This window comes from Pinus tabuliformis, chromosome 5_2, assembly GCF_031772625.1.
Source record: "Pinus tabuliformis cultivar Carrire ecotype Pingquan chromosome 5_2, CPIR1, whole genome shotgun sequence".
Classification (NCBI taxonomy): Eukaryota; Viridiplantae; Streptophyta; class Pinopsida; order Pinales; family Pinaceae; genus Pinus; species Pinus tabuliformis.
Window position 1 is genome coordinate 782,761,881 of NC_142306.1, and position 22,756 is coordinate 782,784,636.

At 34.7% G+C, this 22,756-nt stretch overlaps 1 pseudogene; it reads left to right on the plus strand.

Moving 5' to 3' along the window:
* The first annotated feature begins 1,030 nt into the window (after nt 1-1,030).
* Nucleotides 1,031-5,194, plus strand: LOC149161609 (thiamine pyrophosphokinase 1 pseudogene; annotated as a pseudogene).
* Nucleotides 5,195-22,756: the final 17,562 nt, after the last annotated feature.

A 22,756-nucleotide genomic window follows, 5' to 3' on the forward strand; every position in this document is an offset into this window, starting at 1 on the left:
TATATTTAAAACAAATTATAAAACATATATTCAAACCCGAATTGATTATGAAACGTATGTCTATTCACATTCTTAAAAGTATGCCTCTTCAACCATTTGCCAAGTGTTTTTTTCCAGTCCGTTAGCTAAACTGAGTGGTTGCCTATGAATTACTAATTCCCTCACCCATTTCATTGCTAACTTGTTGCATTACATGCTAAAGAAACTTTAATTTGTTTGATCTTTTGAGCTCAACTTCTACGAGATCTCATTTAAGGTCTTCTCCATTATGGTCTACTCCATTATGTAAATTGAGTGGTTGCCTATGGGTTACTAATTCCCTCACCCATTTCATGGTTAAGGGTTTGCATTACAAACCGAAACAATATGGATTTATTTGATCTTTTGAGCTCAATGAAGGAGCTCATTTCAGGGTTTTTTCATTACTGGTTATTTACATTTCTAAAGCTACCTAATATTCACTTTCATAATTCCTTTTTAGTGATTTTAGATGGTGTTTTGGTAGAGGATTGTTAGACTATTATACATTTATCTCATCAGTGGTTATTTATATTTTTTGAGCTAGCAAGCATTCAGTTTCATAAAGGTTTTTTAGCCATTTTAGATGGTGTTTTGGTAGAGGATTGTCAAGCTGTTATAGATTTAACAGTCATAAATTTTAATCATATTGGTAAATCGGTAAATGTGGTAAATTGGTAGATGTGATCGCTAAACCATAGTAATGATCCATGGTTTTTTTATGGGTGCATTGGTGATCTATCTCATGATATTAGCAGTGTTCATGGTATATTTGTGTTGGTTGACATTTGAAGCATGTAAAAAAGTTATTTGTGTTGGATTCAATCTTTATTGAGCAAGTGGAAGGGAAATTCCAATTGAAGAAGTTTTATGAAAATGTATCAGGAATTGAGGCGTTCAGTCTCAGTAGCAGTTAGATCTTTGGTATTGGTTTGAGCTCTCTCTATTGAGGAGTGTGGGTGGAATATCGGGTGGAACATCTATTGGGATTGTTAAGAGGAGTAGAAAACAAATGGAAGTTATGGAGCACAAAAACATCAACTTTCTTCTCTCAACACCCAGTGGAGGCAGTAGGCAATGATCATATGCACTGATTATCCTCAATTAAGACATCCATCGCTTCACTGCAGTTCTCTAGTATTGACCACAGCTATAGTTGTGTGCTGAAGAAGGTACCAATCGTCTCTATGATGAAATTCTGAGCTTGTTCCCTAAAGAAGATCCTCTTCTTATTCATCAAAGGTACAAAAAAAATGTGATAAAAGGAGACTTGGATTCCATCCTGCTAGAAGTCAAAGATTTCTATGATAATTTGGGTTCAACAATTTTGGATGAGTCTATATGAAACCAGCTCACAAAAGGATAGAAAAGATAGATGAACGCCTTAGAAATCAGCCTCTTCGAGGAGGCAACCCCCTTTACATTACACAAATGAACAATTCTTGGATGATCAAATGACGAGACCTCCTTTCTATATATAGTAGTCTAAGAGGTCATAATATAATCAGAGCCGACATAATAATAATAATGCAAGGGCACAATAATAACAATATGGGGACTACATGGGCACAAAAATATAATAAGGGGGTTGTACTAATAACAATAAGTAGTTACACTAGTAGCATAGGGACCTAACATACCCCTCTCCTTCCAAAAGTGTTGTCCTCAATGCTTGAGTAGTTTTTGATGCTTCTGTATAAAATTATTGTCCTCCCATGTGGAATATTTAGCAGGTAAGTTCTTCCACTTGATGAGATACTCTGAAATTGATCGATTTCATAGCTTTCAGGTTCTTGTTTCTGTGACTTCTCTAGGTTCCAATATGATTTTTCCTTCTTCGTCAAGTTCTGGCAATATTCTTTTATCTGGGATCTTCTGCAACTTTTCAATGAGTGGCCACACTTCTTCATCCTTCTTCCATTCATCCCTTGCTTCGTTTATCCAATCTGGTTGGATAATAGAAATAACATAAAACAACACTTCCACATCCTCATCCTTTCTTGAGAGTGCATCTGCAACAACATTTTTCTTCCCTTTTTTGTAGATGATTTCAAAGTCATGAACTAACATATTTGTGACCCATTTTTTTTGTCCTTCTAAAGATAATATTTGTTCTAAAAGGAGTTTATAACTATCATGATCCATTTTTACCTTGAAGTGTCTTCCCATTAGGTATGGTTATCATTTCTTAAGTTCATGTAGTATCGCCAACATTTCCTTCTCATAAATAGCTTGCTTGAGATGTAGCCGTAAAAACAACCAATTGCATACATCAAAACTTCTTTCACTAGGATGTTGATATGCCTGTTGTTTCATTCGATTTTGCACCAAAGTGGCGTTATCCTTTAAAAGTTGGAGAACTTGTTGTCGATGCTCAATGTGATATTACACTGCTTGAATCTTTTTCTTCTTGATATGTCCTTCTATCTTGAGAGTCTAAGGAGTGGTAATTTCTCCCAATGCATTAAAAGATATGGCTAGATTCATTTCTTGATGCTCGATGTCATGTTTCACTTCTCGAACATTTTTCTTCTTAATATGTCCTTCTATCTTGGGAGTTTGAGGACTGGTAATTTCTTCCAATGCATTACAAGATATGGTTGGATTCATTTCTTGATGCTCGATGTGATCTTTCACTTCTTGAACATTTTTCTTCTTGATATGTCCTTCTATCTTGATAGTTTGAGGAGTGGTAATTTCAGCCAATGCATTACAAGATATGGTCGGATTCATTTCTGCTTTCTTGATGTGATCTTTCACTTCTTTAACCTTTTTCTTCTTGATATGTCCTTCTATCTTGAGAGTTTTAGGAGTGGTAATTCTTGCTAATGCTTTACAAGATATGGTCGGATTGATTTCTTCTTTCTCTAGGGTTGGTTCCTCATGTATATCCTTTTATTTTGACATTTCTTGATCCTTTTTCACCTCCTCTTCATAATCAATGTAAAATAATTTCTTCTCAGCACACTTATGACCTTTAATGTATTTGTTATGACAATTGTAACAAAGTCTTTTTGCTCTTTTTTCTTTCAATTGTTGTGGTGTCATCCTTGTAGGTTGTGGAAGGCTAGGAGAAACAACGCTTCCATATTTATAGTTATGAGGGTTATAATTCCTTGTTGCCATAATTTTTCTTTCAACTTTTCTTGCCCTCTCCAATGAATCAGATTCCCAATGATGAACCTCATGTTGAATGTTATCCTTTAAACTCCCTATGGAGACATCAATCCTCTGCTCCTCTCTAATATCATTTTCCCTTATATTCAATTTTTGAAAGTCCTCAATGTTCTATTCCATTGAACACTTTTGTTTGAGATTTATCAATCAGATAAAGAAGGTGTTTCTCTTTGTATCCTCATAATGTGTTGTCATTTCCTCAATGAAAATTGACCACGTAACAAGTGGTTTATGAGAACAAATCCATTTATACCATAAAAATTGATTCGGTTCTAAATAATTAGATGCGATACGTACATTTTGTAACAATGGTACGCCATGTAGATCAAAATATTTCTCCATATGTAGTATCTAATTTACCAGATTCTTGTCATTAAACTTCCTCATATCGCTTTTTCTTGATTTTAGGAACACGATCTTGAAACGATTGTAACTTTGTACTATCAGATCTCCAAGTTCTAAAATTTCATCCTGTAGTAGCCCTCTGAGTCCTCTTTCTAACCTCAAAAATCTGATCAAGATTGGATTCTGTAAGGAAGCGTTATGTCAAATCTCCCTAGATGACTCGATTATACACTGGCTCAGTAGAGAAAACTTTTATGAAGTGTCACGTGTCAGTGTTTCAACCTTAGGACCTAAAACCAATACACAGAAAATCAAAGTCCATCCTCTTTCTACAACTTCTTACTAAATTTCAATTTGATGCTTAAAGAGAAAGTTATGATGATTTTCCCAAGGTCACCTATTTAGGATGTAATTCGGGAGCCTATAGAAACCCTAAATGTCTTACATTATATATCTGAACATATAGGGAGACAAGATCTGAAATTCAGATCCAAGCTTCAGCAAGAGTTTAGTTCAAATGGGTTTTAATTTCAAAGTCTGAACCTTTGTAGAACAAATATTATACCAAAAATTCCACGATGACCTGTTTGAGATGAAATTCTGGAGCTTACAAAAACCCTAACTCTCTCATATCATATCGCCGAACATATAGCAAGACAAGATCTCAACTTCGGATGCGAGGTTCAGAATTTCTTCGCGAATGGGTTTTTTGTTTAGCTTCTGAAACTTCGTAGCAAAAAACTTATACCGAAAATTCCATGATGACCTGTTTGGAGCAGCAAAACCCTAGAATCCATAGCTTTGATACCAAATGTTATGAAACTAGCTCACAAAAGGATAGAAAATATAGATGAACGCCTTAGAAATCAACCTCTTCGAGGGGGCAACCTCCTTTACATTACACAAATGAACAATTATTGGATGATACAAATGACAAGACCTCCTTTCTATATATAGGAGTCTAAGGGGTCATAATATAATCAAAGCCAACATAACAATAATAATGTATGGGCACAATAATAAGAATAGTGGGCTTCTATGGGGCAAAATAATAACAATATGGGGACTACATGGGCACAAAAATATAATAAGGGGGTTGTACTAATAACAATAAGGGGTTACACTAGTAGTATAGGGACCTAACAGAGTCATATGATCAGGATATTAGATCTTCACAAATGCATATCTTTCATAAGAGACTGCACAGGTCCAGATTCAGAGAAGTCTAAATTGATTCTTCTTATAGTGGGGGCTCTTTGAGGAAAATTTGACCATGAGTTGGGAAATATCAATGTTCTTTATACATTTCCAAACATTCTAATTGTTCTCTTCGGAAATCATAGTCTTATTTATTTTCTTCCCGAAAACCATTGCCATGAGATTTTAATAGATCAAGCAGTTGAATGACCAAATTGGGGTCTCGTTCCTTTTGCTACACCATCTTAGAGTACTACCACTAATGGTATGCAATGGGATCTGAATGAGACTCCAATGAGTTTTGGTTCCCTAATTAGCACATCAAACATATTGAGAGATGAAAAAGTGACAATTAGCTCTAATGTGGATTTACTTTGCACATCATCCATTCAAAATTTAGCATGTTGATCCAATATTTCAAGTGATTGTTTCAAGGAATCCACAGGGAAAGGCATGATGTTATATTCTAAAAATTAGGTAGGAGAACACGAGGGTAGTAATTTTCCATGCTTTGATTTGATACCAATGCGAAAAAAAAGTGACTCAAGCGATAAAATTCACATTAAATTGTAAATGGCAATTTATATTTTATTGTGTATATTGATATGATTAATTTACATTTATTATCATGTTGTGCTTCTGATTTACTAGAAGCACATTATTTAGATAAGAATCATCTATCAATGTGTCTGTATAAAGAATATTAACAACGAAGCGATGAAAAACATAAAAATTGTTTTGTGAGTATGGCTTATTGGAGGAAATGCAGCTCCAGGATAGGGGATTATAACAAAAAAATATAATAATAATAAAACCCATACATGCAGTTGTTCGGAAGATTAATAATGATCTAGACATTAGGAAACTTTTCAAATTGGTATTTTCTCCAGATTACAATGTGTTTGTACCTAACTGATAATACCTACAAGTGATGTATCTGAGTGCATCAACACAGCTAGACATGAAGCACCTAGAACAAGCAACATGAAATTTCTAATGAATTGTTTTCTTATTCTCGGGACATTGGATGGAGAAGTTGTTTAAATAGCAGAAAAATTAGGAGAGGAGAATATGTTCATATTTGATGCTAAATGAAGTGTTAAAACTTCAAGCTCAATTACATGATTTTCAACCACCCAATGAATTTAGGTGTGTCATTAAGATGATTCCAGATGGTTATTTTGGATTCAAAGATTAATTTAAATAATTATGTGACACCGCTGGGAAATGACTTTGCAAGTTATTTAGAAACACAGACAACAGTAAATAATAATAATGTGGAATTTAATATACATTGATTTGATAATAATAATTTTTAATTTAATATACATTGATTTTATATAAAAAAATACAACGTTTTAATGGACATTGATTTTAATACAAAGCATAGGTTTAATTTTATTATTTCAAAATTTGTAATCTAATATATTGCAATTTCAAAATTTATAATAAAGTGCTAATTTTTTTTATTAAAGTGGTTTCATAGTTTTTTAGTTATAAAAAAATAATGTGGAATTTGATATACATTGATTTGATAATAATAATTTTTAATTTAATATACATTGATTTTATAAACAAATACAATGTTTTAATGGACATTGATTTTAATACAAAACATTGCTTTAACCTATAATGGTTCCAAATCATTTTAATAGAATCCCTTTTTAGTCTTTAACACCGTCATCAATACAATAATGTGTAGTTTAACATACATTACTTTTACATAATAATTTGTAATCAATACAATATTGTGTAGTTCAATATACATTACCTTTATATGATAATTTGTAATTTAATATAATATAAAATGATTTAATGCAAAACATTGTTTTAATATATAATGATTTTATATGTTACTTTGTAATTTATGTGATTTAATATATAGTGATTCATCTATTATAAATGTTATAAATAATAATTTAATTAATGTGTTTAGTAATAAAAATTAATGTTAGATCTTAGACTTTTGTGATCCATATTGATAATAAGGTTGTCTTTCGGATTAATCACATTGTAGAGATTTGGTCTACCTTTCGAACCAACTAATGTGGTTCATCCTCACGACAAATCACATATGTTGGATGTTTCGCACCATTTATAGTGAGGATCAAGCACATTAGTTGGTTCGAAAAGTCGACCAAATCTCTACAATGTGATTAATCCGAAAAACAACCTTATTATCAATAAAAATTAAATAACATATTAATTTTTTGATAATTACTTTAGTAATACAATGCATTAATATATTAATGTTTAATATTCCATATATTGTAGGTTTAAAGTTGAGATTTGTGACAACTGACATATTCGATTTTCTATCATTCAAATCAATCTAGGATCAAAAAATCTTAAGGGAAATATTGTAAAGAAAATCATATAAATACATGAAATGGAATAGAGATAAATATGGAGGAGATACATTTTTTTTTCGCCCCACTATTTATACTTATTATAACGCTAGGATAAATGTCCATAGTCAACCATGGACAATCATGGTCAATCATGGTTAGCCATGGTTGATGATGGTAAACCATGTTTTATAGAATCAAACATGGTCAACCATGGTCAATAGTGGTCAAACATGTTTGAATGTCACGTTGTAACAAAAATTGTCTCGATATGAAAATCAACCATGATCAACCATGGTCCAATGCCACATTCTGACAAATATTGTCTTGATATGAAAATAAACCATGGTCAACCATGGTCCAACATGGAATTTTCATAAGGATTGTCTCAATATGAAGATCAACCATGGTTAATCATGTTTACTTTAGTGTTTATAATATTTATCTTAGTGTTTATATACATTGGGTTTATAATATTAGTCCCTTGGGTTTAATATTATTCCCTTAGGTTTGTAATCCCTTGGGGTTTTAGTATTAATCCCTTGGGTTTATAATATCAATCCATTAGGTTTATAATATTAATCATGGTAAATGACGATAAATCATAGCCAAACATATTCAACCATGGTCAAAACATATGGATATGGAAATCAACCATGATTAACCATGGTCCAACGTTTTTTTCTCACAAATATTGTCTCGATATGAAAATAAATCATGGTCAACCATTGTTCAACGTTGCACTGTGACAACGATTGTCTCTATGTGGAAATCAACCATGGTCAATCATGTTTATTTTAGGGTTTATAATATTCATGTTAGGGTTTATATACATTGGGTTTATAATTTTTATACCTTAGGTTTATTATTCCCTTAGGTTTATAATATCAATCCCTTAGGTTTATTGATGTAAGTGTTCATATTCTTAGGGTTGAATATTATTCAAAAATGGTCAACCATGTTCAACCATGGTCAACAATGGTCCACCATGGTCTAATGTTGCATTGTGACAAGGACTGTCTCAATATGATGTTGGAAATAATACTGAGAGGGGGGGGTGAATCAGTATTATCAGATTAATCAAACTTTTAAATACCCAAAAACATATACGCTACTTCAGTTAAGTGAACCAGCGTGTACACGCTACTGTGATGAAGTAAAACAGCGTATAAGCAGAAAACTCTCAATTTAGCTGGCTTATTCTTCAATTAATTGCATCAGGACATTATTCATCATATTAACAGTAAGCATGTGCAGTATAACAGAACAGATAAAAAGCCACACACATGAACACCAAGATATAAGGTGGAAACCCAATGTGGGTGAAAACCACCTGCTGCAAGTTGTCTCTATCTTTCTTAATATGAAACTTCAGTTTACAATCTTTTGTACTGGTGCAGCCTTATACCAGTACGCAGGCTACAACCTGCAGAAGGCTTCAACCTTCTCTCGTTCTCCAAACTTCCTTGGAAGGGAGCTCCAACCCCCTTTGCTTTTGTACTAGCCAAGATACTAGTATGTAGGTGCTGACCTACAATCTTTCTTCTTCCAGGTATCACTTTTCATACATTTTCAGACTTGGATATTCCTGAAGCACAACATTACAATCTGAAGACCACAATTCATTCAATTTTCACAACAGATCATTGAAGTACAAAACAACCCAACTTTGAATCACTGAACCACTGAACCCTGTCAATCACCAGTTACCAGAACACAGAGCAGACTACAGAACTCTGTAATAACAGTCAGACCCCACTGTAAACCCAAATCAAGCTTCAAAAGATATACGCTACTTTAATGAGCAAAAACCGCGTATACACGCGCTTTTACCGAAGCCAACCTGCGTACAGATCTAAAAATAAACTTTTCTAAATTTGCAGCTGTACCAGATATTAGTTGGACTCAGAACGTAACATTGCGACAATATGCAGATCTAGAAATACGCATAATCAACCATATCATGATAGTGCATTTCAAACCATTTGATCCCGATCTCTCCTTAGATCTAGTTCTCCATCAACCGATGAGATCTCTCCTTAGCTCAGATCAACCAACTCAGAACCTGCATATCAGATCTCTTTCTCTCTTAGATATTCATGCCTTGTCGAAAGATGATTTTTGCCTAGTGATCTTCTTCTCCTTATATAGCCTTAGGCCTTTCTCAATACCAAGAGCCAAAACCATAGTAACACAATACCATCAACTTTAAAACTAGGGATCGACACGCCCGTCGAGACATAATGGTCCGAAATCATAGGCACAACTTCCAAGGTCTAACCACCATGAACCAAAGGAACCTTTCCACATACACGCGCTTTTTCTGAATCGAACTTGCGTGTACACGCGACTTGGGCTTAACGAAACAGCGTGTATGAGCTTTCTTGCCATGCTGTACTGAGATCTGTCTTCTGATTAAGTTGTCATCACCTGTACTAACCTTTGAGCACCTGTTCCATCCACTGAGTGAGTTGCCATCAAGGACAACACTTGAACCATAATGCCAACAATCTCCCCCTTTGGACTTGATGGCAACAACACCAAATCACTCTCCCCCTTTGACATCAAGGGCAAAGGGTGGACCAAGATATTCTCTTCCTTTGCTGAATCATTCCTCTGTCCATACTCCCCCTGAGTACCTGCTGAAATCTCTGAATAAACTCCCCCTTTGTATATGCCAAGGTGTACCAATCTGTCCATGCTCCCTCGGAGTACATGCTGAATCTCTGTGCTGCTGAAGTGTGCCGTTCATGCTCTTCCTGACTGTAGGCAAGATCTGCAAAAGATGTTCTTCAAGAAGAACATGACTCTATACATCATAAAAGACCTTCCTATCACCAAAGACTCATACATACATCCATCTCTCAACTAAGTGAGGATATTCAAAAAAATGACTCATCCACCCAACCAAGTGGGGATACATCAATATAGACTCATCCACCTAACCATGATAATACATGAACATTTCATCATTCATCCCAGGCATAGTGGGGAAACCAACAAAGGCCGTTACATGACCTTGACACCATAAAAGAGACAAGAGAGATACATGACTTAGAAAAGACATCAGCAGCATCTGATAATCATCTTTTTAGATCAGCAACTTCTTTCTGAGCTCCTTCTTAAACCAATCAACCAAAACATCTGAATGCCAACAATGCTTTATGAGACTTTGGAGCTGCTCCCCCTGAACCTGTGCCTGTTGTACTACCTGAAACTGAGCCTGAAAACTTCTGACATTCCTATTGCTGTTCAGAACTTCAGAGTTTTCCTTTGCTGTTCAGAACTTCATATACGCGTTTTATCCTGTATAAAACAGCGTATGTACGCGGATATTCTTTCTGCAACAAGCGTCCATCATACACGCGACTTACTCACCATAAATCCGCGTGTATACGCACATATCCCTTCCGTAACCTGCGTATACCAACTTTTCTGTAGAACAAACAAATTTCAACAACAGGATGAAGCATCAACTACTCCCAGTTTTTGTCTGAGATATTCAAAAGTTTCCCTGGGCAGTGGTTTTGTGAGAATATCAGCAACTTGCTCCTTAGAAGGAACATACTCCAATTTGACCTTCTGCTCAAGCACTTGTTCCCGAAGAAAATGGTACTTGATTGGTATGTGCTTGGTCTTTGAGTGCATGACTGGATTCTTTGAAATGCTGATTGCACTTGTATTATCACATAAGATAGAGACAGGTGGAGTGCAAGTGATTTGAAAGTCCTGCAAGGTCTGCATCATCCAAAGAAGTTGTGTGCAACAAGATGCTGCAGCCACATATTCTGCTTCAGCTGTAGATAAGGCAATCGAACTTTGCTTTTTGCTGAACCAAGACACTAATCTGGAACCCATGAAGAAAGCACCTCCACTTGTGCTTTTCCTATCATCCACACTTCCAGCCCAATCTGCATCTGTGTAAGCATGAAGAGTGAGATCTGTATTTCTAGGATACCATAAGCCATAGTTTTGGGTCCCTTGAAGATATTTGAAGATTCTTTTGACTGCCTGAAGATGGGTTTCCTTTGGGTTGGCTTGAAATCTTCCAACCATCCCTACTGCATGAGTAATATCTGGTCGAGTACCTGCCAAATAAAGCAAACTCCCAATCATGGATCTATAAGTGGGTTGGTGAACTGCTGCTGATTCATCATTTGCACTGAGGCTGCATCCTGTAACCATGGGTGTACAAACTGGTTTTGATTCTTCCATGCCATACTTCTTCAAGATCTGCTTGAGGTATTTGGTTTGAGACAAGAAGATACCTCCTTCATTTTGTTGGATTTGCAATCCAAGAAAATATGTCAATTCTCCAAGAAGTGACATTTCGAACTCTTTCTGCATAACCAAGGCAAAGTTTTGACTCATAGTTTCTTCATTGCTGCCAAAAATAATATCATCTACATAAACAACAAGAATTAGCAATTTGTTATTTTCAACTTTTATATAGAGATTGCTATCTGCTGATCCTTTTGAAAAGCCTTGTTGGTGAAGATATTTGTCCAACCGATAGTACCAAGCCCTTGGGGCTTGTTTGAGCCCATAGAGAGCCTTTTTCAATCTGCATACAAGGTTTGGATCATTCCCAAGAATGAACCCATCTGGCTGTTCAATATATACTTCTTCTTCTAAGTCTCCATTCAGGAAGGCTGATTTCACGTCCATTTGAAATACCTTGAAGTTTTGAAAGCTTGAGAGAGCAAGGAACATTCGGATGGCCTCTAGTCTTGCCACAGGAGCAAAGGTCTCTTCAAAATCTATTCCTTCTTGCTGTGCATACCCTTTACAAACAAGTCTGGCCTTGTTTCTAATTACTTCTCCATTTTCATTTAACTTATTCTTGAAGACCCATTTTGTTCCTATTACATTCTTATCTTTTGGTCTAGGAACTAATTCCCAAGTGTTGTTCCTTTCGATTTGCTCAAGTTCTTCATCCATTGCTTTGACCCAATATTCATCTTTGCATGCTTCTTTCACATTTTGTGGTTCAATGGAGGAGAGTAGAGCCAAGTAGCTTGAAGCTTCTGCAAGTGTCCTTCTTGTTTGTACTCCTGCTTCTTTCTGCCCCACAATCTGAGTTTCTGGATGATTCTTTTGGACATATCTGGATGGAGTCTTCTCTTCTATTCTTGTCTGCTCCTCTGGTTCTTCTTGAGATTCTTCTTCTTCTTGAGGTTCTTCTTCTTCATCATTTCTCCTTTGAGAGTAACCTTCATCTTCTTCATGATGAACTTGCCTAGGAATATATCCCTTCTCATCAACCACTATATCAATACTGTCAACAATTCTGCCAAGTCTTTTATTGTAGCACTTGTATGCTTTGCTATGTGGAGAATAACCAAGAAGGATGCCCTCATCTGCTCTAGGTTCAAGTTTGCCAAGTTGCTCTTCAGTGTTCTTAATATAACATTTGCTCCCAAAGATTTTGAAATGCTTCACGGAAGGAGTTTTACCACTCCAAAGCTCATGAGGTGTTTGAGTGCTGTTTACTCGGACATTTGTTTTGTTAAGAATGATAACAGCAGCATGTGCGGCTTCTCCCCAGAAGGTTGCAGGAGTACCTGATTCATCGAGCATAGCACGAGCCATTTGTTGGATAGTTCTGTTCATTCTTTCCACAACCCCATTTTGCTGAGGAGTTCTAGCTGTAGAGAATTCTCTTCTTATCCCATGTTCATCACAGAAATCAAAAAATTCATTTGATGTGAACTCCCCACCTCTGTCAGATCTGAGGCACTTGATTTTGTGTCCTGATTCATTTTCGGCCAATGCTTTGAAGGATTTGAATTTTTCGAATGCTTCATCTTTGTGCTTCATAAGCCCTAACCAAACAAACCTTGAGAAATCATCAATGAATAATATCAGATATTCTTCTCCTCGAGGTGACCTTTTCCTAAATGGACCACATACATCTGTATGGACTAGCTCAAGAGGCAAGCTAGCTGATCCTTCCTTCTCTGGAAAGTTAGTTCTGGTCTGCTTTCCAAACTGACAAGATTTGCATATGGTGTTGTCTGGAATTTTGATATCTGGAAGATCGCGAACTGCCTGATATTTGCATGCTTTCCTTATTTGTGAGAAGCTTAGATGTCCCAACCTTCGATGCCATAACCAGTGCTCTTCATCCTTGCTAAGATAGCATTGTTGTTGTTCTTCTTCAAATATGTACAGATTATTTGGAGTTCTTTTGCCTTTGAGAATTGTTTCACCTGTATCAAGATCACGAACAAGACATCCATTCGATCTGAAAATAACCTCTGTTTTTTGATCACACATCTGGCTGACACTTAGAAGATTATGTTTCAATCCATCAACATACAAAACATTTCCAGCCTTGACTTTTTCTTTTAAAGGAGCAATACCTTTTCCTTTTATAGTTGCAGGAGTATCATTTCCAAAAGAGACTTTCTTTCCCTTTTCTAAAGTAGAATAAGATTCAAGTTTTTCTTTATCACCTGTCATATGTTTCGAACATCCACTGTCAATGTACCATAGATTTTCTTGTCCTTCTGCATAAAATGCTATCCCACATCTTTCTGTTTGAGGTTCCTTTATTCTCCATGTTTTGGTGCTTGTGGCTTGTTCCTTTTTCTCCTGAAACCTGCTCCTGCATTCAGAGTCTTTATGACCAAAATTATTGCAAATAGAACATTCAACTTCATTTTCAAGCACCGAAAAGTTGTTATAGGTCCCTTTTGTAATCCCTGTCATACTTCTTTGTTTTTGAGCTTCCCTAGTCATGATTGTTTTATATGCAACACATTGAGCTGCTCTGTGACCAAAGTTGTGGCAAGAAAAGCATTGTCCATTGAAGAAGCTTCTGCGGTTATTGAATCTACCAGCCAACTGATTGTAATTTCTATTTTCATCTATTCTTGAGCCAAACTGAGAAGATTTTACCTGTGGTTGGTTGTAGCTTTTGTTCATCCTTAAGGAGGATTGTCCCTGGTAGTTTCTGTTTGTAACTCGTCCCTGCTTTACCTGATTATCTTCATTGTTCTTCCGCTCATTTCCTCTTGCTGCATCAAGATAACTTTTTGAGGTGGATGCTTGAGAGGTTTCTCCATTATAGCCCAAACCTGTTTTGTTTAGAGGAGACCGCTGCACACTAATAATCTCATCCAAGGTTTCAGATCCTTTGACAAATTTAAGATTAATAGTTTTTGTTTTCTCAATTTCTTTTCTGAGACCAACAATTTCACCTTCTAGTTTTTCAAGATGTTTTTCCTTTTCATCAATCTGAAATTGCAAAGTATCAATAATCACATTCCTTTCTTCTATGCTTCTCTTGAGTCTAGTGATTTCATTATAGAGATTATCCACATCTATAGCATCCTCATAATCATCATCTTCAAATGCCATTAACAGCTTATATTTATTACCTTGTTCATCTTCATCACTGTTTGATAAGCCATCACTATCTTCATGTGTGTAGTAGCTTTTCCTATTTGCACTTTGTTTCTTGTTCCATCTAGCAGGTTCTTTTCTTTTTTCCTTATAAGGACATTTTGCAGCATAATGACCTACTTTCCCACAAGCAAAACATTTGAAAGGTAGCTTACCTCTGAACCTTCCAGAACCCCTTTGAAGATTTCTGACAAAATTTGATTCTTCTTCCTCTTCTTCTGGAACTTGTCTTGCTTCATAGTAATCTTCTTTTCCTGATGCCTTAAAAGCAGCTTCCCTTCTGTCAGATGGACCTCCCTTTCTCATTTCATAAGCGGTTAGAATTCCATGTAGCTGAGACATAGTGAGAACACGGAGATTTTCTTTTTCTTCTATTGCAGATACTTTAGATTCAAACTTGGGAGATAAAGATCTTAGAACCTTTTGAACAACTATAGTTTCTTTTACTTCTTCACCCAAATTTTTCATACAATTAACAATCTCATCTACCCGGAGAAAATAATTAGCCACACTTTCATCATTATACATCCTGAGAGTCTCATATTGAATCCTGAGTGTTTGAAGTTTAGCTTCCTTTACCTGTTCATCTCCTTCATAGCTAGTGATCATTTTGTCCCATATTTCTTTTGCTGATTTGAAGTGCATGACCTTCATGAATTCTGTTTGAGATATACTTCCTAATAGGGTAGCGACTGCTTTTGCATTTGTTTCATATGCCCTTTTCTCATCTGGATCTGTAGGAGTAGCTGAAGGAAAAACATAGCCTTTTTCTACAATGTCCCAAACTTCTGTACCAAGAGATTGAAGATATGCAGTAACTCTTACCTTCCAATAATTGAAATTTGTTCCATCAAAAACCGGTGGCTTGATTGATGCTTCTTTCTCGTAGTTGCTCATGATGAATGATCTTCCTTCAAGCGATCAAGCTTCTCTGAAGGACCTGCTCTGATACCAATTGTTGGAAATAATACTGAGAGGGGGGGGTGAATCAGTATTATCAGATTAATCAAACTTTTAAATACCCAAAAACATATACGCTACTTCAGTTAAGTGAACCAGCGTGTACACGCTACTGTGATGAAGTAAAACAGCGTATAAGCAGAAAACTCTCAATTTAGCTGGCTTATTCTTCAATTAATTGCATCAGGACATTATTCATCATATTAACAGTAAGCATGTGCAGTATAACAGAACAGATAAAAAGCCACACACATGAACACCAAGATATAAGGTGGAAACCCAATGTGGGTGAAAACCACCTGCTGCAAGTTGTCTCTATCTTTCTTAATATGAAACTTCAGTTTACAATCTTTTGTACTGGTGCAGCCTTATACCAGTACGCAGGCTACAACCTGCAGAAGGCTTCAACCTTCTCTCGTTCTCCAAACTTCCTTGGAAGGGAGCTCCAACCCCCTTTGCTTTTGTACTAGCCAAGATACTAGTATGTAGGTGCTGACCTACAATCTTTCTTCTTCCAGGTATCACTTTTCATACATTTTCAGACTTGGATATTCCTGAAGCACAACATTACAATCTGAAGACCACAATTCATTCAATTTTCACAACAGATCATTGAAGTACAAAACAACCCAACTTTGAATCACTGAACCACTGAACCCTGTCAATCACCAGTTACCAGAACACAGAGCAGACTACAGAATTCTGTAATAACAGTCAGACCCCACTGTAAACCCAAATCAAGCTTCAAAAGATATACGCTACTTTAATGAGCAAAAACCGCGTATACACGCGCTTTTACCGAAGCCAACCTGCGTACAGATCTAAAAATAAACTTTTCTAAATTTGCAGCTGTACCAGATATTAGTTGGACTCAGAACGTAACATTGCGACAATACGCAGATCTAGAAATACGCATAATCAACCATATCATGATAGTGCATTTCAAACCATTTGATCCCGATCTCTCCTTAGATCTAGTTCTCCATCAACCGATGAGATCTCTCCTTAGCTCAGATCAACCAACTCAGAACCTGCATATCAGATCTCTTTCTCTCTTAGATATTCATGCCTTGTCGAAAGATGATTTTTGCCTAGTGATCTTCTTCTCCTTATATAGCCTTAGGCCTTTCTCAATACCAAGAGCCAAAACCATAGTAACACAATACCATCAACTTTAAAACTAGGGATCGACACGCCCGTCGAGACATAATGGTCCGAAATCATAGGCACAACTTCCAAGGTCTAACCACCATGAACCAAAGGAACCTTTCCACATACACGCGCTTTTTCTGAATCGAACTTGCGTGTACACGCGACTTGGGCTTAACGAAACAGCGTGTATGAGCTTTCTTGCCATGCTGTACTGAGATCTGTCTTCTGATTAAGTTGTCATCACCTGTACTAACCTTTGAGCACCTGTTCCATCCACTGAGTGAGTTGCCATCAAGGACAACACTTGAACCATAATGCCAACATATGAAAATCAACTATGCCCAACCATGTTTATTTTAGTATTTTTAATATTTATATTAGGGTTTTTATACCTTGGGTTTATAATATTTGTCCCTCGGGTTTAATATTATTCCCTTAGGTTCATAATCCCTTGGGGTTTTAGTATTAATCCCTTGGGTTTATTGTTCCTTCTTGCTTATAATATCAATCTCTTGGGTTTATTATTCCCCGGTGAACCATGGTTTATTATGATGTCAACCATGGTCCAACATGGAATTGTTATAACCATTATCTCTATATTTAAATCAACCATGGTCAACCATGTTTATTTTAGGGTTTATAATATTCATGATAGGGTTTACACACCTTGGGTTCATAATTTTTATACCTTAGGTTTATTATTCCCTTGAGTTTATAATACCAATCGATTGGGTTTATTGATGTAAGCGTTTATATTCCAAGGGTTTTAATATTATTCAACCATGGTCAACCATGTTCAAGAATGGTCAACCATGGTCCAATGTTGCATTGTCACATGTATTTTATTATTTTATTATTTTTAATAATTATCTTAGGGTTTTTATACCTTGGATTTATAATATTAGACCCTTGGGATTAATATTATTCCCTTAGGTTCATAATCCCTTGGTGTTTTAGTATTAATCCCTTGGGTTTATTGTTCCTTCTCGCTTATAATATCAATTGCTTGGCTTTATTATTCCCTGTCAACCATGGTCAACCATGGCACAACATGGAAGTGTGATAAGGATTGTCTCAATATGAAAATAAAAGATCGCCAATCATGTTTATTTTAGTTTTTATAATATCTATCTTAGGGTTTATATACGTTGGGTTTATAATATTAGTCCCTTGAATTTAATATTATTCCCTTGGGTTCATAATCACTTGGTATTTTAGTATTAATCCCTTGGGTTTATAATATCAATCCATTTGGTTTATAATATTAATCATTATCAACCATGGTCAATCATAACCAACCATGTTCAACCATGGTCAAACAAGGTTGGATATGGAAATCAAGCATGGTCAACCATGGTCTAACATTGCGTTTGACAATGATTGTCTTGATCTGAAAATCAATCATGGTAAACCATGGTTGACCATGGGTCAATGTTGCATATTTGTGACAAGGATTGTCTCTATATGGAAATCAACATAGTCAACCATGGTCAACCATGTTGATTTTGTGGTTTATAATATTGATGTAATGGTTTATATACCTTGAGTTTATAATTGTTATCCCTTAGGTTTATCATTCCCTTGGGTTCATAATAAAAATCTCTTGGGTTTATTGACATAAGAGTTCATATTCCTAGGGTTTAATCATATTCAACAATGGTTAACCATAATCAATCATGGTCAACCATGGTCCAATGTCACATTGTGACAAGGATTGTCTCAATATGAAAAATAAACATGCTTAACCATGCTTATTTTAGTATTTTTAATATTTATCCTAGGGTTTCATACCTTCGGTTTATAATATTAGTCCTTTGTGTTTAATATTATTCCCTTAGGTTCATAATCCCTTGGGGTTTTAGTATTAATCCCTTGGGTTTATTGTTTCTTCTCACTTATAATATCAATCACTTGGGTTTATTATTCCCTTAGGTTTATAATATTAATCAATGTCAACAATTGTCAACTATGGTGAGTCATGGGGTTTTAGTATTAATCCCTTAGGATTATAGTTGGGTTTACCAATGTTGGGTTTATAATATTAGTCCCTTGGGTTTAATATAATTCCCTTAGGTTCATCATCCCTTTAGGTTTTAGTATTAATCCCTTGGCTTTACTGTTCCTTTGGGTTTATAGTATCAATCGCTTAGGTTTCTTATTCCCCAGTAAACCATGGTTTATTATGATGGCAACCATGGTCCACCATGGTCCAACATGGAATTGTGATAAGGATTAGCTCAATATGAAAATCAATGATGGTCAATCATGTTTATTGTAATGTTTATACTATTTATCTTAGGGTTTATATACGTTGGGTTTATAATATTAGTCCCTTGGATTTGATATTATTCCCTTGGGTTCATTATCCCTTGGGGTTTTAGTATTACTCCCTTGGGTTTATTATTCCCTTAGGTTTATAATATCAATCATGATCAACCATTGTTAATCATAGCCAACCATGGTCAACCATCATTGAATGTCGCATTGTGACAAGGATTATCTCACCATGAAAATAAACCTTATTTATTTTAGTGTCTATAATATTTTATTTCAGTTTACCAATGTTGGGTTTATAATATTAGTCCCTTGGGTTTAAAATTATTCCCTTGGGTTCATAATCCCTTGGGGTTTTAGTATTAATCCATTGGGTTTATGTTTCCCTTGGGTTCATAATAACAATCCCTTGGGTTTATTATTAACTTGGGTTTATAATATCAATGATGGTCAACCATGGTCATCCATAACCAATGTTGGTCAACTACGGACAATCATGGTCAGATCTCACATTATGACCAAAATTATCTCCACTTAGGGTTTATATAGCTTGGGTTTATAATCTTAGTCCCTTGGGGTTAATATTATTCCCTTAGGTTCATAATCCCTTGGGGTTTTAATATTAATCCCTTGGGTTTATTGTTCCTTTGGGTTTATAATATCAATTGCTTGGGTTTATTATTCCCCGGTCAACCATGGTTTATTATGATGTCAACCATGGTCCAACATGGAATTGTGATAAGGATTGTCTCAATATGAAAATCAACGATGGTCAATCATGTTTATTTTAGTGTTTATATTATTTTTCTTAGGGTTTATATATGTTGGGTTTATAATATTAGTCCCTTGGGTTTAATTTTACTCCCTTGGGTTCATAATCCCTTGGGGTTTTAGTATTAATCCCTTGGGTTTATTATTCCTTTAGGTTTATAATATCAATCCCTTGAGCTTATTATTCCCTTAGGTTTATAATATCAATCATGGTCGACCATTGTCAATCATAGCCAAATATGGTCAACCATGGTTGAATGTTACATTGTGACAAGGATTGTCTCAGCATGAAAATAAACCATGATCAACCATGGTCCAGTGTCGCATTGTGACAAAGCTTGTATCGATATCAAAATTAATGATGGTCAACCATGGTCCAACAAGACATTGTGATAAGGATTGTCTCAATATGAAAATCAACCATGGTCTTTAAAATATTTATCTTAGGGTTTATATACGTTGGGTCTATAATATTAGTCCATTGGGTTTAATATTATTCCCTTGGGTTCATTATCCCTTGGGGTTTTAGTATTAATCCCTCGGGTTTCTAATATCAATCCATTAGGTCTATAATATTAATCATGGTAAACCATGGTCAATCATAGGCAACCATGTTCAACCATGTTCAAACCACATGGATATGGAAATCAACCATGGTCAAACCACATCGATATGGAAATCAACCATGGTCCAATGTTTGTTTCTCACAAAGATTGTCTCAATATCAAAATCAATCATGGCCAACCATGGTTAACCATGGTCCAATGTTGCATTGTGATAAGGATTGTCTCTATATTTAAATCAATCATGGTAAACCATGGTCAACATTGTTTATTTTAGTGTTTATATACCTTGGGTTTATAATTTTTATACCTTAGGTTTATTATTCCCTTGGGTTTATAATATCAATCCATTGGGTTTATTGATGTAAGCGTTTATATTCCTAGGGTTTAATATTATTCAAGCATGGTCAACCATGTTCAAGCATGGTCAACCATGGTTCAATGTCACATTCTGACAAGTATTTTCTCAATATGAAAAGCAACTATGCTCAACCATGTTTATCTTAGTGTTTTTAATATTTATCTTAGTGTTTTTATACCTTGGGTTTATAATATTAGACCCTTGGGTTTAACATTATTCCCTTCGGTTCAAAATCCCTTGGGGTTTAGTATTAATCCCTTGAGTATATAATTCCTTCTAGCTTATAATATCAAACACTCAGGTTTATTATTCATTGGTCAACCATGGTTGATTATGATGTCAACCAGACATGGAATTGTGATAATGAATGTCTCAATATGAAAATTAACGATGGTTAATCATGTTTATTTTAGTTTTTATAATATTTATCTTAGGGTTTATATACGTTGGATTTATAATATTAGTCCCTTGGGTTTAATATTATTCCCTTGGGTTCATAATCCCTTGGGATTATAATATCAATCCATTGGGTTTATAATATTAATCATTATCAACCATGGTCAATAATAACCAACCATGTTCAAGCATGGTCGAATAAGGTTGGATATGGAAATCAAACATGGTCAACCATGGTCTAACGTTGCGTTCAAAAATGATTGTCTCGATATGAAAATCAGTCATGATCAACCATGGTTGACCATGGCCCAATGTTGCATATTTGTGACAAGGATTGTCTCTATATGGAAATCAACATAGTCAACCATGGTCAACCATGTTTATTTTAGGGTTTATAATATTAATGTTAGGGTTTATATAACTTGGGTTTATAATTGTTATCCCTTAGGTTTATTATTCCCTTGGGTTTATAATACAAATCCCTTGCATTTATTGATCTAAGGGTTAATATTCCTAGGGTTTAATTATATTCAACAATTGTTGACCATAATGAACCATGGTCAACCATGGTCCAATGTATCGTTGTGACAAGGATTTTCTCAATATGAAAATCAACCATGCTCAACCATGTTTATTTTAGTATTTTCAATATTTATCTTAGGGCTTTATACCTTGGGTTTATAATATTAGTCCCTTGGGTTTAATATTATTCCCATAGGTTCATAATCCCTTGGGGTTTTAGTATTAATCCCTTGGGTTTATTATTCCTTTGGGTTTATAATATCAATAAGTTGGGTTTATTATCCCCTTATGTTTACAATATCAATCGGTCAACCATTGTTAACTATGGTCAATCATGGGGTTTTAATATTAATTCGTTGGGTTTATCTTTCCCTTCAGTTGATAATATCAATCCCTTGGGGTTTATATTATCAATGATGGTCAACCATGGTCAACAATAACCAACCATGGTCAACCATGGTTTGATGTCACAATGTGACAAAAAATATCTCCATATAAAAATCATGATCAATCTTTGTTAATCATGGTCAACCATGGTTGATCGTGGTCAACCATGTGTTATAGAATCAAACATGTTCAACCATGGTCAATCGTGGTCAACCATGGTCAATCTTGGGTTTTTAGTATAAATCCCAATGGTTTGTTATTCCTTTGAGTCAAACATGGTGAATCATAGTCAACCATGGTCAACCATGATCAAATGTCGTTGTGTGACAAAGATTCTCTCGATATGAAAATCAACCATGGCAATCGCGGTCAACCATGGTCCAATGTCACATTGTGACAAAGAATTAATTATTATTATTTTTATTTAATTAATTAATATTCATATTATTATTATTTAATAATATTTAATTAAAAAAATATTATTATTGTTTAACAATAATTAAATATTTAACTGCTATTTATTAATTTTTATTAGTAAATTTTTATTATTATTAGAAAATAGAATAGAATAAAAATATTTATATTTTTTCTAAAAATAATATTATTTTTTTTAATAAAATAAATAATTATTTATTGACATTTTATAAAAAATAATAATAAATTATTATTATTATTATATATTTATCAATGGTTTGTGTCATAGAAATAAAACCTTATGGGTATATCAACCATGTTTACTAAAATAATTAATGTTAGGAAAAATATTTTTGTAATTAATATCACTAATATTATTATGAATTAATATAATAATCATAATAATAATTGTATTATATTATTATATAATGTAATATATTATAATATATTATTATTATAAT